The 18,559-nt window shown below is 29.2% G+C and overlaps 1 protein-coding gene across 4 annotated transcripts in view; it reads right to left on the bottom strand.

Annotated features, from left to right (window-relative positions):
• The window catches only part of LOC140671816 (protein amalgam), a 218,230-nt gene that overhangs the window by 174,515 nt on the left and 25,156 nt on the right, over positions 1-18,559 (bottom strand). The window lies entirely within an intron of this gene.

Raw genomic sequence — 18,559 nt, 5'->3', positions numbered from 1 at the left:
ACAAAAATTTATTTATGCTTTGAAAACTATAATTTAAATCATGCAAGTTATTAAAGTTTTCAAAAATTAATAAAATTAAAATAACACAAGTATATCATATTTTCAATAATATTAAAAATAGCATTATAAAATAAAAATATTAATAGTATAATGATAATAGTTACATTAAAGAAAAATATAATGTCCAATATACTAATTACAATTTACCTCTTTTGATTGTGTTATTGTCTCATATAAATTTTGAATAGATTTAAACTCAAATTGAATTTTCGTAACATCTTTTACAGAGTAATCCTGACGTTTTAAATAAATCTATGTAATACAATTTTGCGTGAGCATTTCACGAAAGCATATAATAAAATGCAAAAAGAGAGAAGAAAATTTAATTTTCTGTATTGTTATAATAATCCTATGACGCATGTCAATTTTATAGATTAATTGCATTATTTGAGATAAAGCGTCTGACAAAAGAAAAAGCTAACAAAAATTTTAAAAATAGAAAAAGGATTATTACGAATCAATTAATTATTTAAAAATTTTATAAAATTTTGAATAAAATTAAAATATTATAACATTATAAAATAATGTTAATAATATATAAACATTGCTTATTGATATAAATTAAATAAATTGAATAACTATCCAATTTATCAATGTTTAATGAACCTTCGTGTATAATTCTCGTCGATTTTAGATATACATAGATAAATGATCATTACATCCACGTTGCCCCAAGTAATTTCAATTCATGGAATGCATTAAGCATACTACCAAATAATTAACCTTTGTTGTGGTTGGACAATGATTCCAGTTACTTATACTATTTTATGGAATAAACAACAAACAGAATCATTATTTTGCGTGTGTAATTGCGAGAATTTAGAGGTTACATATTACTCACGTGGCGTAAATATAGTTTCATCAAAATTTAACGAAGAGTATTGGTAAATTAAATAAATTGTTTATCAAAGAAAAGCTTTAAATAACAATTTTATAAAATATTTTCAATATTTTTTGTCATATCTTGTATGTACATGCTACAAAATTACTATCTTATTATCCATAATGCGTAAATTATAACATTATTAATTAGCATCTAACCAACACATAAGCCAAAGCAAGATAATAATAAATAAGTATTAATAAATTATTACAAAATATATTTCACACACTTATCTTTTTACATCTTATAAAAAGATTACAAAATTGAAAAATGTCCCTAAAATATGTCTGTATCATGAAATAAAAAACTTTTCGTTAATAAAAAGCACAATTTATTGTATTTATTCATTGAAAGTAATACAACGTAAAAAAATAAATAAAGAATCAAAGCTAAAGGATAGATAAATAAAAGATAAATTGAAACTTGAGAAACTCTCTCATCATATTTGATTATTTGTTACTAACAGGTAATTAGCATTTGCAAACTGTATTGTCCAGCGATTCAATGCACCAATAGGGATTATGCATCAAGAGACGTCGATTTTGATTTCACAAGAACAGCAATATACCAGCAGATTATTAGATTATAATGTAATAGCAGATTCAATTAAGAGCCCGATCAAATGTAATCGTGATATAAATATTTATCGATTAGTACATAAATTAGGCATCGCAAATCGAAAGTACTTTCCCATTTTTAATTCTTCATTTTACATTAATAATTCAATTAATCCTTCTTTTTTAATTCACGAGATAGTATTTTCTCTTTCTCTCTCTCTCTCTTACTAAATTTATTTATATGTTATATATCAACTTCCACTTTCAAAGTCATTCACATATGTTGGATTTACATCGTGCTCGTTTCAAATAGCGCACGCGTCAATGAACCATACAAATTCTCGAATGCGACAATTTAATCCCAACGAGCCATAACGCGAGCAATCATAACGCGCTCATCGAAATTGCGTGGCTGCGTGTGAAATGCGCCGATTCCCGGGGACCTGGAGAGCAGCCCGATGAACCGCGAAAGCTAATTAATATCTTCGGGAAGTCGGGGATATGTATTTCGCCTTTCAATTAGATTGAACGTGTGCCTATCCTCCTAGCATGTACATACGCGTGCGTTGTCTATGTCGCACACTCTGGCTCAACCATATATATAATATATATATATATATATATATATAATATATATATATATATATGTATATAAATATATATATGTATGTCTAGATGTATATGTATGCGCGTAAACGTGCACGTGACGTGGAACAAATGGCGATATTAATTACTGCGATTTGCCATCTCCGATACTGAAATCGACCCCTATTAATCTGAGTTTACACCTTTCGTTCGCCTACACCTTGCTTGCCTATGCCTCGTGTGAGATAAATTAATTCTTACTTAATTCTATTAATAACATCCTTTAACTTAATTTTTACAATCTGTTATCATTCATATATGTTTCTTTGTAAAAATTAATAATGTTTTTTATGTTTACAGTAAACATTGTTTTTCTTTTTTCTAAGGCATAGATATACAATTTATTTAAATATTTTCATTTCTTCTAATAAAAATTCAGCTAATTTAATCTTTGTTTTTAATTTATTATTATCTTTTAAATGCTTTTCTTTAAAACCATTTAACGTCATCAATTCTTTATGATGCACATTTTTTTCTTTAATTGTTTGTTGTTTATGTTTAAATTTTACTTCTGCTAGGTAATTGTCGTTTACTTTGTAATTTTACTTTTGCTAACTATCGTATCATATTGCAATTTCACTGCTAATTGTCGTTCTCGTTCAATTATATTTTTTATTCTTATATTTTTTATATTATCTTTAGTTTCAACAAATTTTTGTTTCTTTATCGTGTCTTTGCTATTTCCAAATAATATCTGCTATGATCTCTGAAAAATAGGATCTTCGATGTTCACATCAAATAATTAAAGTGTATAAGTTAAAGATATAATTATATATTAGAAATATGTATATTAGGATTTATTATATTTATTCTCCATTATTTTTTTACTTTTTTTGGAATAGATAAATATATAAATATTAATTTATACCTATATAAATTAATAGACAGATATTTATTGCATATTTATCTAAATCTTTTTTTATAATATATAAATATATATAAAAAAATTGTTATATTTTGTTATATTACTTGAGAATCACATATGTATATCTTTGAAGAACGAACTAGCTTCAATATTTCATTGTTTGTTATTTCAAGAGAGATTTTATTGTATAGTTTTTTTGATCTCTAAAAATTTCTATGCTGTTCTGTCTATACATTTTGCAATAATTACTTTTGATATAAAATTCAGTAAAGTAGACAATCATTTACAATAAAAAAGGTTTTTCTGTTTACTTTGCAAAATACAAATCCAATTTAGCTTTGCACACATATATACACAATTCAATTTAGTAGAATGAATAATTTCTTCTTATAAAAATTTTATTTATTTTATTGAGTCCCTTAGGGTTAGATATTTCCCAAATAAAAATATTTACAACTGTTCCAAACTTATGCTAATTTAACCTATGTATATTTCAGCCTATAACTTATCTTAATATCACACGCAGATGTGTACACTGTCACGCTGAATCCGATACCCTACCCACACATTTATGTTATAAAAATATATATAAAACAAGCTTCTTAAAGCTATTTTAAAAATTATTACACATAATTGAGAAAAGTACACTTTTTTCTTAAATAAATTAAAAATTATTTCTTAGAAAATTATACAAAAATTTTCAATCATGCTGTGGATTAAAATTTTAATAAAAAAAGCTCAAGAGATTTCATAACAATCCTTTGCAAGTAGTCGCGACATTTCTTGCTTTTCTGCATTCGCATATACCATAAATGCAATAAGATACGAGATATAACGGGAGCATCTTCTACAAGAGTATTGTATAATTTTTCACAGCGACATTGAGACACGGGTCAAAGAAACCAGTCTTAGAGACTATGTCAGAGTGAATAAAGTCAAACGTACGTACACGATAGGAACACCAGAGAGTGAAATATGACGGCAAGGTTGGGTGGTGTACGGGTCAAGGATAGGATATGGCTCGGAATAAAACGACTCTTCGTACTACCCTAACGCAATTTTCTCTTCTTTCGATCCTCTCGAACCGCGCACTCATAACTCGGTAAAGTGGAATATCTGGAAAAGTCTGTTTCGTTTCATGTTCTCCGAGCCGATTGTTTTTTTTCCCCTCCTACCATTCATCGCAGAAAAGCTTTTAAATTCTTGACCAAATGGATTAAACGTTTGCTTTAAAAATAGATTTCGCGATTTATGTTATTTCTTTCGCAAAGTATTCTTTTCTTTATTAACTTGAAAATAATTATCGAATAATTAATGTTTCTTTTTTTCTCCTTAGTTGTAAGATTTCTCTGCCGAGATTTGCATCTCTCAAGAAATCGAATAACTCAGTGCTCCAAACCGTCAAGGTGCAAACATTTATTAGCGGTTTTATCGTGACATGTATTCAATTTTCTTCACGCGAACAAATACCTACGATAATCGATAAGATAGCAAGTAGTTTCCTAGAAACATCAATAACAGCATCGTGATGATCGACATATTGTTCAATGTAGAAGGTAATAGGCAATTTCAGTATCAAATAAGCTAATATATCAATATCATTACTCAAAGTCTCCAATCGTGATACCAAACTAAGATGGGAAAACATCCTTTTCCGCTCATATTTCACATCTTGAATACAATCTATATATAGTATTTAACTATAGTATCTTGAGAATAGAATACTCCAATGAAGAGTCTATTTAATGCGACTTTGTAAGCAAATTACTAGTAAAACGTTAGTTAATAAAACAATATTGTAATTTGTTATAATCATATTTATTTTAATCTCTTAAGAAAATTATTTAAATAAATATATATAATAGGTTTAATTATTTTAAAATTTTTAAACTACTATAATTATTTAAAACTTGTACGTATCGTAATATTCATAATATTTATAAGTTATAATTTAAGAAATATAATTGGAAAATGTAATTTAATATTGAAGTAATTTAAAAGTATGTATTTTTATATTGTAATATAACATTTTAAACTATTAATTTAAAAAATTGAATATTATATTTACTACTAAAGCGACTTTTTATTTTATCAAGCGTACTATTTTGGATGTCATTAATTTGTACTTAATTAAATAAATGCAGTGTATGAAATTTTGCTTAATAACGTTAAAATAAAAATACAAATTTGCAATTCTGAAAAATAGAGTAACTAAATAATAAAAAAAAATAGAAAAGAATTGAGTTAGATAATAGAACTTTGAATATAAAAACCGCATACAAAGCGGAACGTGGACTTGATAAAGCCGATAGCGATTCATCACATTTAACCTTATTCACAATAGAGAGCTAGCTAGCCACTGGAGCTAGCCAGCCGGCAGATTAACAAAAAAGAGGGAAAGGCACGAAAGGAAGAAGCAGAAAATTACTCGCTGGTTCCAGCGAAATTGAAGCGTGAACTTCATCGACCAACTCACACATGATGCTCCATTCTCACCGTCATACATTCGCTGCCTTTGTCTCCAGAAACTGATGCAGTATCACATGTGTAAAAGTAATATCTGGTATGCGAGCACCAGTCAAAGGGATCCCCCACCTTTGAATTATAAGGCCTGGGTAGGTTAAACGCGCGCGCGAATGCGCTCGAGAGTAAGGTCGAAAGAGGGTACCAAAGGGTATGGGAGAGAAAGTGCGACAGGAAGAGCGTCGCGAGAATATGAAGCGGACTGCATGCATATCTGCGCGTATATGCGCGTGTCGGCGACAGAGGTTTGATAAACGTCTCTCCCTGCAACCGCCCGTCCTCGACCCAACAGTCTTCCCTCGCAATCATCTCACCGTCGCAGTATTCATAAACTACTCAGACAATGTCGGAAACTTTGCGTCGCGGACCGACGATGCTCTGATACGAAATAATAGCCACCGCATAGTAATGAAGATCACGAATCTGACCTGTACTACGATTCTATATATGTATATAAAAGGATTTCTCTCTCTCTCTCTCTCTCTCTTCTCCGCTATACTGTTTGTGAGAATTCATCTGTATAACAGAGCATGAAATAGCACTTCATGAAATATAAGATTTTATTGTTTAGATATTTAAAAACTGTAATGTGTCTCATAAGAAGATCAAAAACATATCTTTTCCTAAAAAAATTAATATGTAAGAAAAGTAATCTAATGAATAATATTGCAGATTAAGTTGAGTGTTAAACATATCAAAGCAGACAATGTGTAACGTTAAGAGAGATAATGCTAGGAAGGATCAGAAGTCAAAAAGTCAACAATAAATTTAAAAATTATCTATAAAATAAGTTAAATGGCAAATTCATAATATGAGATTATTAGATAGCCGAGAAAAAAATGAGTATAATATAATCATATGTAAATATACACAATTAGAATAATTATAAAGAGATTTGATAACATATGTAATTTTATATGATCATATATATAATAATATTTAAAATTTTTATTTTTATTCAATTATATTTGCTTAAATCTGATTGTATATGAAAACAGATCTAACCAAATATGATTATATGTATAAAGATAAGGTCATATGACGCCAAATTTCGGATATTATATATGATCAAATCATATCGCGTCAAATTTTAGATTTAATTATATACGGACAAATTATATTACATATGGTCAGATCGCGCTAAATTTTGGATTGAATTATATATAATCATAATAAATATATCTTTTCTAGCGGGTTCTTATCTTAATAAATATAATACAGTACCGGCCAAAAATATATCACTTTTTAGTAAATATATCATTTTTGAGTATAATTTTATTCAAAGTGCATGGATATTTATAACATCATAATATATGTTTTGATAGTAAATACAACTTAGCGAATAAAATATTTTTCATAAAATAATATAAAAACTTAATTTTAATAATATAAAAAATTAATTTTATAAGTGAGTAAATTAAATTAAACTTATGCTCAAAAATCCTAAAGGTGATATATTTTTGGCCGGTACTGTATATATATATATATATATATTTATTTATTTAATTATTTATTTATTTATTAAGATAAGTACCCGAGAAAAGATAAATTTATTGTGTATATATATTATACATATATAAAAGCCTATATCTCTTATATTATAAAATGTTTGTTTACAATTGTACGTGCTCTGTTCTTTTCTGATTCAATCATTTGTAATCAGGGAAAGTCATTACCGTTATGTTAACTTAGACAAACCGGTCGAGTGTTGATTTTGAGAGAGCAGATATATGGACCGATGGGCCGCGCGTGAACGGAAGTGGAAGCTGACGCGCAGGGAACAGGCTAAAATAAATAAACCCCATAATTCACGTTCAACAGTTACGAACGGTTCAATTCGCGATTGGAACTGGTCCAATGGCATAGGGTGATGTAGGGGGTTGAGAACGCGGTAATGGAGAAGGGGGATGCATTACGCGCGCGCGAGACTAGCGCAAACAACTCGATTTCACTAGCGGATCGAGCGTAAGCTTTCTCCAAAATAATTAATTTAAAAGACAGTATTTCCTGCCGCGGGCTTTGCACCTGCATAATCTCGTCGCATACTTCCATTGCCGATCCACACTTCCTTTCTTTTCCTCACCCTCGCTACCGGTTGAAAATAAGTGGATTACCTTAACTTGATAAAGCGGGGATCACATTTTATCGCGTTAAAAGGAAAACCTTCCATTTCCCCTCTCTCTCTCTCTCTCTCTCTCTATCTCTCTCTCTCTCTCTCTCTCTCTCTCTCTCTCTCTCTCTCTCTCTCTCTCTCTCTCTCTCTCTCTCTTGTATTGGCGCGCGCGCACGCGTCCGCCTGCGAAATCATTAATTTCTCTCTGCTCCTGATCAGAGCACGCTCGGCTTCATTCGCTCTCTCTTGTGCGACCTGATTCCCAACTACTTCCGATCTTTATTTCTCACGCAATCATTCATTGCGTATGTACGTATTATATTTTAGCGCGTAACAAATAACAATATTCCATATATATATTTCTGACATAATAACATTATATTATCTTATATTTTTATACAAAGGCAGAAAATTTTTTTTCTTCCACAAATTATAAAATTTGTCTTACTCATTAAATTCGTAAATATAAGTATATGATAATTTTTAATTCGCATCGAGAAACGAGCTAGCATCATAAATAGAAAGACAGAGAAATCATATACACTTAATTTCACTTTGCACTTTGCTATCTCGTTTACCGTTGGCGTTTTCGTCGCAACCGCGGGCGTAACCGGTGTACGTGCATCGGATGCACACGTAATGCACACTCCATCAGTACAGTTGCGATTAAGTTGAGAGTACTATCACCAGAGTACAACAAAAAATAGAAGAGAGAGAGAGAGAGAGAGAGAGGGAGGGAGGAAGAAAGTTATGCGAAACAGGTGATTATCACTTTGTCGCGTGAAAACTCGCTTACTCTCTGAATAATTCTGGTCAACCATCGTTTATAGCATGCGCGCTCACGTGTGATAATAGACAATTCAGAAGAAATATCTTCAACTACTTGCGTCGCTCCAATTTGTAAACGACGAGGTTTTGCTAAACTGGCGCTTTCATCTAAAATTTTGATACCTGTGGTCTTCGTTGCATTAATGAAATTTGTAGAGAAATCCCAAGGGAGTTTTTCAGATAAAAAATAACGCCAAGGTTAGGTTACACAATATTGTAAAAGATATTCCGAGGATTAACGAGAAGTACTGGATGTAGAGTAGGCAGAATTTACATTCATCGTATATTCTTCTGGCTCACGAGACAAATTGTCTCTGTAAAAGAGGGATTCATGCATTCGCCATTATTCTTTAGCAAGAGAAAAAAAAGAGAGCGAGAGAGAAAGAGAGAGAGAGAGAGAGAGAAGAATAATCCGTAATCTCATCCTAATGAATGTCTAGTTAAATTCAATCGTTTAAGAGTTTATAACATTTTCAGCGCGCAAGTTACGGAGGAGCCAGTCTTCGATGAAACTTCTTTCATTGCGCACTATTGCCCACTCCGCCGCCATACTCAATTATGATATTAAACTTCTCGCTGACATGGATACGAAGCAATTTCGCGGGATTAAAGTTCCATACAAGTTCACAAATAGCGTTGCTTTTCGTAAGACGCGGGAAATGAGAGGCTTTTCCAGGAATGCTTTGCGGCGGCGTTTATTCGCGATGGTGAATAATTTCTTTTGAGGCGCGCATCTAGAGTTGGATCGAAACTACACCGCGAATAAAAATAATGATGCATCCGTAGCATTGAATAAAGAAACGAAATAAAATAACTCGCTCGCTTGCAACGTAATACTCAATATTTCACGGAATTATCTGTAACATTACGTAACTGAAAGAGTATTATATCATGATCATCTCTTAGTGGAGAAACGTGACAATGGATGAAGTATTATACCAAGACGGATACAAATCGGGGTTGCAGTAGATCCATCTGTCGCATAAACAAATACAGATAAGCCGATACCGAGATTTGAATGAACGGAGCCTGAATAAATTTATCTTCAAATTCGTTCGACATATCGATTTCTCGTAAGAGTCGTCGGATGAACGAAGAAACGGGCGCACAATTGTGAATCTGATTTTATTTTAACATTTATTTTGGATTATAAAAGCTTAACTTAAATATATTTAACATTATATATTTTTATTATAGGGGAACGTGGGGTAGAACGGCACCGCGGGGTACAATGGTGCAGAGTCCGATATCTTTTTACAGAGATGCTACCATGTCATGAAATATGTTGCAATTATTGCTATTAGGTGTCTCTTTCTGCGTGCTGTTATTAGTGGTCGCAATATTTTTAGTTGAAAGTTGTTATAAATTATTTAATGCACTTGCTGTGCTCTCCGCGACTGATTGTGAGTTGTAATTCTTCGATATATTTACATAAGGTAAACAATGATAAAATTCTATTTTTTATTACCGTAAATACATTTATGTTTTAAAATGATCTTTTCTTATTAATTTCGTACTATGTCTATGTAAATATTGATTAATTATAATTTTTTATATGATCAAAAGTAAATAAATACGTTTTGAGGCTTAATGAAATATTAGCCCACGAAATGTTGTACTTTTTATTTTTATATTAGAGAAAGAAAGAGAGTATACATAGATGCTGTCTTTCAAAATTATTACATTAAAGGATTTGTTTTAAAGAGAAAAATATTTATTATAACAAGAGAATTGTTTTTATTTATTAATTTATAATTATCATTTAAAAATACAAATTTATATTCTTATGTTCTATATATCATATTATAATATACAACTTTTAAGAAGTTTTAGACATCAATGTTAATGAAATAAACAAGTTTTGGAGGTAGTCCATTATACCCCGCACGAAAAGCATATCATGGAAATCTAGGCTTTTACTAAATCAATAATCTCGTCTATTTAAACTATTATTTTATAATAAACTTGTGTTTTTTCTTATAGTGGATATTCCAAGGAGTATTTTTAGTAAAAAAAAAATCGATTTATTTTTTTTTAATATGTTGAAAACTTACTCAATGCTTACGTTGGCCGTTCTACCCCACGTTCCCCTATATTTAATTTATTTTTATATTTATTACAACATTTACTAAATACATATCTTAATATTAATTATTGTGAATTAAATTAGTCAATAACGATTAGTATTTTCTGATTGCAATATTGTTTTAATCATGTTTTAATAAATTTTGTACGTGGATTAGGTATATAAATATTATAAGATAAAGATATTTTACTTATAACATTGAGTTAAATGAAAAAAAAACTACTATATTTTTATTGCTCTATATTATAATATGTTATAATATAGACCAATTAAATATTATAGTAGTTTTATTATTGGTCTATATTATAGTATACCTAATCCACGTGCTAAATTTATTAAAATATGATTAAAACAATATTGCAATTAGAAAATACTAATCGTAATTGATTTTTCCTTCTTCTCCAATATTGTAACATTCATAATTTCAAATAAAATAATTCTTTTAATGTTACATTAGAATATCCGCTTAACTGTTTAAGGAACAAGTTGAAGAAGGAAATCTTAAATCTTTATTGAATTAATAAAAAGACACTTGTCGTACTATTTGCATACGTGTCATCACAACCATTTGGCCTTAAATTCTTGCGTTAAAGAATCCCGGAAGCAATAATATTCACACCTCGCCTGACCCATCGTGCACGAACGACGACTACGGTTGTACTTTCTCGTCGATAATCCTCCATCCACATTCACTGTTCTCCGTAGCAGACCGGGTTCTATCTATCTACGTAGGGTAGTTTATTATTCATTGAGGTTGCATCCCCAACGCGGATAAACGGCGCATTGTTTATGCATTAGCCTGTAGCCTGCCTGCCTAACCTCTCGATCTGGCCATTGAGTTGATTCTGCCTTTTCCCCACATTCCGCGTCATCAAACTTTCTCACCTAATTGTTCCCGCGTACGCGGAATTTCCATTAAATTATAAACGTGGCACTTTGTTCTAATTTGTATCAGGATTATCTTGTTATTATTACTTAAATTTAGACAATTTTTTAGAGTTGCTTCGAGTAAGAAAGTTAGCAGGGTGGTTTTATGTACCAAGAACTGATATAATAACGCATAATGCGAAATATAAAATGTACGAGATGAAGTTTTCTCAGAGTTTACTAAGTCGGCTTTGTCTAAATCGCTATAATGCTGCTACACAGATTACATCTAACATGCTTCGTAAGAGCAATCCCTCGTTAAACCGGCTCAGCTTCCTCGATTCGGCAGCAGTGTGGCGATAGACGGATAGGAAATGTGATCGTGCCTCTATCACCGGTTTAAATCGAAGTTCCAATAGTTCGTATGGTATGATGATTAATGGCGAAGGTCTGTCCTAGACAATTCAAATATAAAATGCACCATGGAACTAAAGGAATCTCTAAGCGAGAGATTGTATGAATAAAATAACCATTAATTTTCGCGAATCTATAGCCTGCCGTATAAAATTTGCAACAAGATACCTTTATTCTCACAGTGCAATTATATTGAAAATGTAATAATAAAATGTTCGACAAACAGTCAAAATATAAAATAAATGTAATAAGTAATTTAATCATATTTATGAAAGAAAGATTTAAATTGTATGTAATTCTCGAATAAATAAACTCCTCCATAAAAATTAAAAGAATACCTAATTTTTTTTTTTAAAATAGGTCAAACAAAATATTCGACACATAGTAAAAATATAAAATAAATGTAATAAGTAATTTAATCATATTCATGAAGGAAAGATTTATATTCTATATAATTTTCGAACAAATAAACTTCTCCGTAAAATTTAAAAAATACTTAATTTTTCTTTAAAAAAAAAAGTCAAGTTTTTGTAATTTTGTTAAAAATAAACAAAATTTAAATAAAAAAAAAACAGAGTTTTAAAGTTTAAACCTTCTTTTGAAAGTCACTACGCTTTTTGCGTTTCTGTAGGTTCGTAATTTTTACATATAGAGAATGACACAAACAAAATGGAAAATTTTCGTTTTACTTTGAGTTTGTCATTCAAAAAAAAAAACAAACTTTTCTTTACAAAATTGTTTTTTAAAAATATTTCTAATATCTTTAATAAGTTATCGTGGATAAATAAAAAAAAAGCATTTTGACTTTAATTGCTCAAACAACTTTGTTAAAAATAATTGACCCGCAATTAAAAAATGCAGATTCTTAAAGTTAAAATTTTGCTTTATCGAATGGTGACAAACAGCGAATGATTACATACTGACTATTGACTATCGAGGAGTTCTATCAAATAGTGTAGTTGCTAAACTTTTTTAAAAATATTTTTAAAAAATATGTATACATGTATGTAAAGAAATGAAAATAACGAAAAAAATAACAATTTTTTTTTTTTTGACTTAGAAAATAATGTAGAACAATAAAAAAATTTAGTCTTTATATTCTTTATACTTCTAAGTATCTTGAATTTGAAAAAAATTGTCGAATAATTATGAAATTTTTTCATGATGATCACTATATTTTTATCTAAAAAAAACAACAACAAATTGAAGTAAAGAGAAAGTCACATGGTTGGATTTACGAATTACATATTTTCTCAAATTTTGATAAAACAAAATTAAAAATTAAAAATTTTTTTTTATTCTTGATGACATTTACAATTAGTAAAAGTCAATGATGACTGACAGTGTACTAAAAATTAATTTTTTAATTAATTAAATTTTATCTTTTATTTTTTTTATTAAATTAAGCTATTTTATAATTTCTTGTTGTTTTGTTCCATAAAACCATAATCATCATGAAAAAAATCTCATAGCTATTCGGTAAATTTTTTTCGAATTCAGGGAACTTAAAAATATAAACAAAAACGTAAAAAATAAATTCTTTTGTTGTTGTATACAATTGTTTTCTAAGTCAAAATAAAAAAGAAATGTAAAAAAAGGCTATAAATCACTCATTTTTATGTTATTTTTATGCATTTGCATCATGTTTACATGTTTTCTAAAAAAATTTGACAAATACATTATTCAATAACGCATAGTTTTAGTTTTAAGAATCTGTTTCTTTATTTACAATACGATAATTTTTAATAGAATTATAAGCAATCAAAGTCCAAATATTCATTTTTAATCCTCGATAACTCAATAAAAAAATCTTAGAAACAATTATTTTCATCAATTTAAAGACAGTCATTTTATTAAGAAAACTTTAATTTTTTACATTAGTAAGTCAAAAATTCTCGCAAATTACTTTTTGATAGGCTTACAAACTAATAAAATTTCTCATTTTGTTTAGCTCATAATTCTCTATATATGTAAATTATCTAACTTACAGAAACGTAAAAATAATAGTGATTTTTCGAAAATAAAAATTTTAAGCTTTAAAATTCTTTTTCTTTGGATTTAAATTTTGTTTATTTTTAAATAAGTTGCAGCTGACTAAGTTTTGCCTATTTTTTTAAGAAAAATTAGGTATTCCTCTAATTTTTTCAAAGACTTTATTAAGAGAAAAAATATATAAAAAATGTTACCTTTATATAATTTTATATATAAACAAAAAGTGAAAAAAGCTCTCTTTCATTATATAAACTTAAAATATTATATATTCTATTTTTATTTTTATTAAAAGATGTAATTACTTCTTTATAATAACATTGTCTGCTTAAAATATGTAAATAAACTTACACGAATACAACGTATATTTTTAGATTAGCAAATTTTTTACTTTCCTTGCTTTGTAGACTCTGTTTATTAAACTGTTGAGTTTTTAGCATATTACATTGTTTTTAGCATGTTAATTTGTTTTATACGTACGCCGTCTTTAATTTTTATGTACAGCCTGGGCTTCCTTATTTATCCGAAAATTCATATCAAGATCGTGAGAGGAATAAAATCTAGAATTGCTTCATCAAATTATTATGTACTTTCGCAATTATATAACCCTATTGTTTTTTAATCATACATTGTTATGAACCGCACACATTTACATAATTGTATGCGTATTTCGGTTTTTGCATACATCCACTGTGTTGTGTTTAATATTTTGATATCAGCTGCTTTCGAATGCATCGTCCATTACAATGCATATAAGTAAACTTATTCCATGGAACGCATTTTAATTCATTTTATACTGCTCATGTTTGTTTAAATATACAGCATATTCACATTAAACAATAGGATAATTATATCTAATAAAGCTCTAAAAATGATTTTAAAAAATTAAAAACGTAACACCGATCTCTGAGTAAACCAAACTATTTATAAAATGGATATTATATTATTTTAAAATATGTATAGCACCACACTTTTTTGTAAAAAAAATTTTTAACAAATAAATGTAATTACAATAATTTATAATAAGAAACGTAGATTTTAACAGCTTATATATTACTGAATACAAAGATACCAAAATCTTATCAATTTCTACTTATTCACGTTGAAATTCTTTTAAATATATTTTTATGTAATCTAAGTAATTAATTTAATATTTATATCTACATTAAAAATTTATTTATTAAGATGGAGTTGAAATGTCGGTAATTAAAAGTATTGAAATAAAGTTTTACAAAACAATATATGATCAGTCAAAATTTATTTTGTATAAATTTGCGTGCAGTATTTATCATTCTATACCTATTCTACATCTATCTTCATCTCAATATCTGTCTATATACAGCCTAAACTACCGTATAATCTTTTAAAAGCGGATTCTCTAGGAAATTTGGAGATGATTTTTTCCTGAGCGAAAATGTCGAAAGAAGTCATTATTTTTTGCCATTATTATTTTTATAATTAAGCTTTAAATTAAACCAATCCTAACCTATATAAACTTTTTTCAGTCTACCTTAAAATTACACAAACAAGCTATATAGATTTTATTCAACCATACATAAATATTGTTTGTTCATATTGAAAATGTGTGACCCCTTTATTTTAACATTATTCAATCTTGAACAAACGCAATAGTTGTTAAACTTGCATTGAACTGTTTGTAATGTTCTACTATACAAACGCAAAACCACAAACACCTGAGGCAAAATCAAGGAAATACATATTTCGGTAAATAATATATATTACCTTTAAGGTATACATACATATTTACACACACATACACACACACACACACACACACACACACACACACACCATATACACACTATTTTGTAGATTTTTCACTAAAAGAATCTATATAACTAAAAATATTTGTTTATATTTCAATATTATATATACATATGATATGTGTGTGTGTGTGTACAGAGTGCTTTGAAATCACACACCGTATAATATTTTAAAAGCAGATTTTCTGGTTAATTTTGGAGGCAATTATCCTCAACAAAAATGTTAGACATCAATAAGTTTTTAGTTAGACGCGATTGAGAAAGAAGAATTTAAAAAAAAACTAGACTTTTTTGTGAAGCTAAAAAAGATTAACACAATTACATTCTTTAGTTAATTTTAGATGCAGTTTACTTTTATAAAATTTTAATTTAAAGCTTAATTATAAAAATAATAATGGCAAAAAATAATGACCTCTTTCGACATTTTCGCTCAGGAAAAAATCATTTCCAAATTTTCTAGAGAATCCGCTTTTAAAAGATTATACGGTAGTTTTAGGCTGTATATAGACAGATATTGAGATGAAGATAGATGTAGAATAGGTATAGAATGATAAATACTGCACGCAAATTTATACAAAATAAATTTTGACTGATCAGATCTAATGGGTTTATTTGATTTTACTCTTTCAATTTTATTTAAGATCTTTTGTGCTGACAAAACAAATGAAAAAAAAAAAACAGAAGAAACTTCTGTTTTCGGTATACGTCGAATTTTTGATACTCAAAAGAATACGTGGCGCGCATACGAGCTTGCAAGCGTGAAGATACGGTTGAAGTACACGCGACAGAAAGTCGAGAGAGCCACAGATTTTCCTCAGTCAATCTCGATTTTCAAACGTCGCTGCACGTTTTTGTAGCCGGTAACCGAGGGCACAATCTCGGTCGCAAAGTTTGCTCTTGGCAAAACAATAGTTTCGGCCGGTAATCCCGGACTGTGTTTTTTTTAATCTGAAAGAACATCGGGTACGCCGCTGATTACATTGCATAGCAATCTTAGTTTTTATTGCTTCTCGAGATTGGTGGAGGTGTGGATTGTATGTATGTACATCCCACAAATGGATATCGAGGTCAGACTGTGAGACGACCTGCATTATATACACCATCACGTGTAATCTCAAGAAAAGTAAGAACGCGCGTGTGAATCGACAAAAGAGAGACATTATTTTGACCCGTCACCATCAATCGTTTAATATACGTATCTAAATAAGACGTAAATAATGATGTGAAAATTTGTTACACTAAATCTATTCATCATAAAAATTTTAATGTATAATATAATATCGTTTTTGTGCTATAAATTCTAAAAAATTATTTTTAAATATTGTTAAAAAATTATAATTGACGTGAATAATGGCAATTATCTGTCGAATTATTCATATTATCTATTTAAACAGCAAACATTAATTTTCTGAAATATTAAAACAGTAGCTATATTTGTGTTACAAGTTCAGCGTGCAAATATCACATTGATATTCTGTAGAATAAAAAATATTGGAAAAATATAGTTTGCCCAAGTGATAACAGAGAAGCCATAAAAAAAATTGGATTGCATCGACTGACCACATCAATCGACAACCGCGATTCACTGTTTTAATTAATAATCTAGGAAGGATGGTATATAACAAAATGTTACTGAATCGAAAAAATTTCTACATTGCAAAATAGAACAGCGATGCATTGACGGCACATAACGACGTTGCTACGACTCTGCAAATTCAACAACGTAGCATGTGATCTACCGATTCTCATCAGGACTCCCTTCAATTTCTCCGAGAACAATATCTGGAGCCTTAGTGTTCACGTGTCTGTTAGTTAGTGAACTACAGACGCTATATTTATCACCTTCCTCGCCCTTTACCCCAGTAATAATTAATTACTCCGAAAGACCTTTTAAGTCGTGTCGGTCGCGATGCGACGTAATTATCGCAAATAGTCTCATAATGACGCGAAATTTATGCACACTGTGACAAACTTACGTATCGAGGTGTCATTAAAACACATCTAATGTTCAAAGATTTTCCATAAATTTCCTGATAAGGACTAACAATTTCAAGGAAAGTCGAATCATATATATCAAATAAATCGATATGACGCTTTTATTTCCAATATTAGATACTGTCGCTTTTTATTCTGCAACTAAATATTTCACATTAATAAAAAAATGAAGATAATTTATTTCCAGAAATATCCTATAAATCTTTTTTATATCTTTACCTTCTTTCATTATTCAAAATTGCAATATGTTTAATTTAAAATAATTTATTTTAAATTAATTTAATTTAAAATAATTTATTATTAATTCCATATTTTTTATAAATATTCCTTTTACTACTGTTAATAATGCAATTTTTTAAAACATTCCTTTTACTACTATTAATAATGCAATTTTTTAAAACATTCCTAGTGCTAATATTAATAATGCAATTTGCAAAATCTATAGTTTTATAAAATTTCAGTTCTACTTTTTTGTTGAAATTGTTTTATTCTTTATAAAGGCATTTTTAATCATCAAATTTATCAACAGCAATATCTAAAGTAATCGATATAAGCATAAATTCTAGAATATTATAATATATTATCAGAATAATGTTAGAGAGAGAGAGAGAAAGAGAAATCCTCTTGTCATAGTTACTAAGTTACGCTAAACAGTTCAGGCGAAATCTGGGCCAACTCCTTCATGAAAATTGCTCCGCTGGGAAACGACAAATGAGAATCGATCGTTTCATTAAACTCTCATTGTCAGTATGAAAAAAAAAGAATTCAACGGCAAAGTCATTCACATTGAAACCGATACGCGCGGACGTCGCTCAGAAAAATAAAGTACGCAGATTCCCGCGGTAATGAATCAATCGGATTACGCACAGTTTGCGAGCACAAATTGAAGCGTGCATGATAGAAATCAAGGAACACAAATGCTCCGCTTATCAACCAGAGCACATTGATAT

This window comes from Anoplolepis gracilipes, chromosome 1 (genome assembly GCF_047496725.1).
Source record: "Anoplolepis gracilipes chromosome 1, ASM4749672v1, whole genome shotgun sequence".
NCBI classification, from domain to species: Eukaryota; Metazoa; Arthropoda; class Insecta; order Hymenoptera; family Formicidae; genus Anoplolepis; species Anoplolepis gracilipes.
The sequence above is the reverse complement of the archived record's forward strand: the minus strand, read 5'-3'. Positions and strand labels throughout refer to the sequence as shown.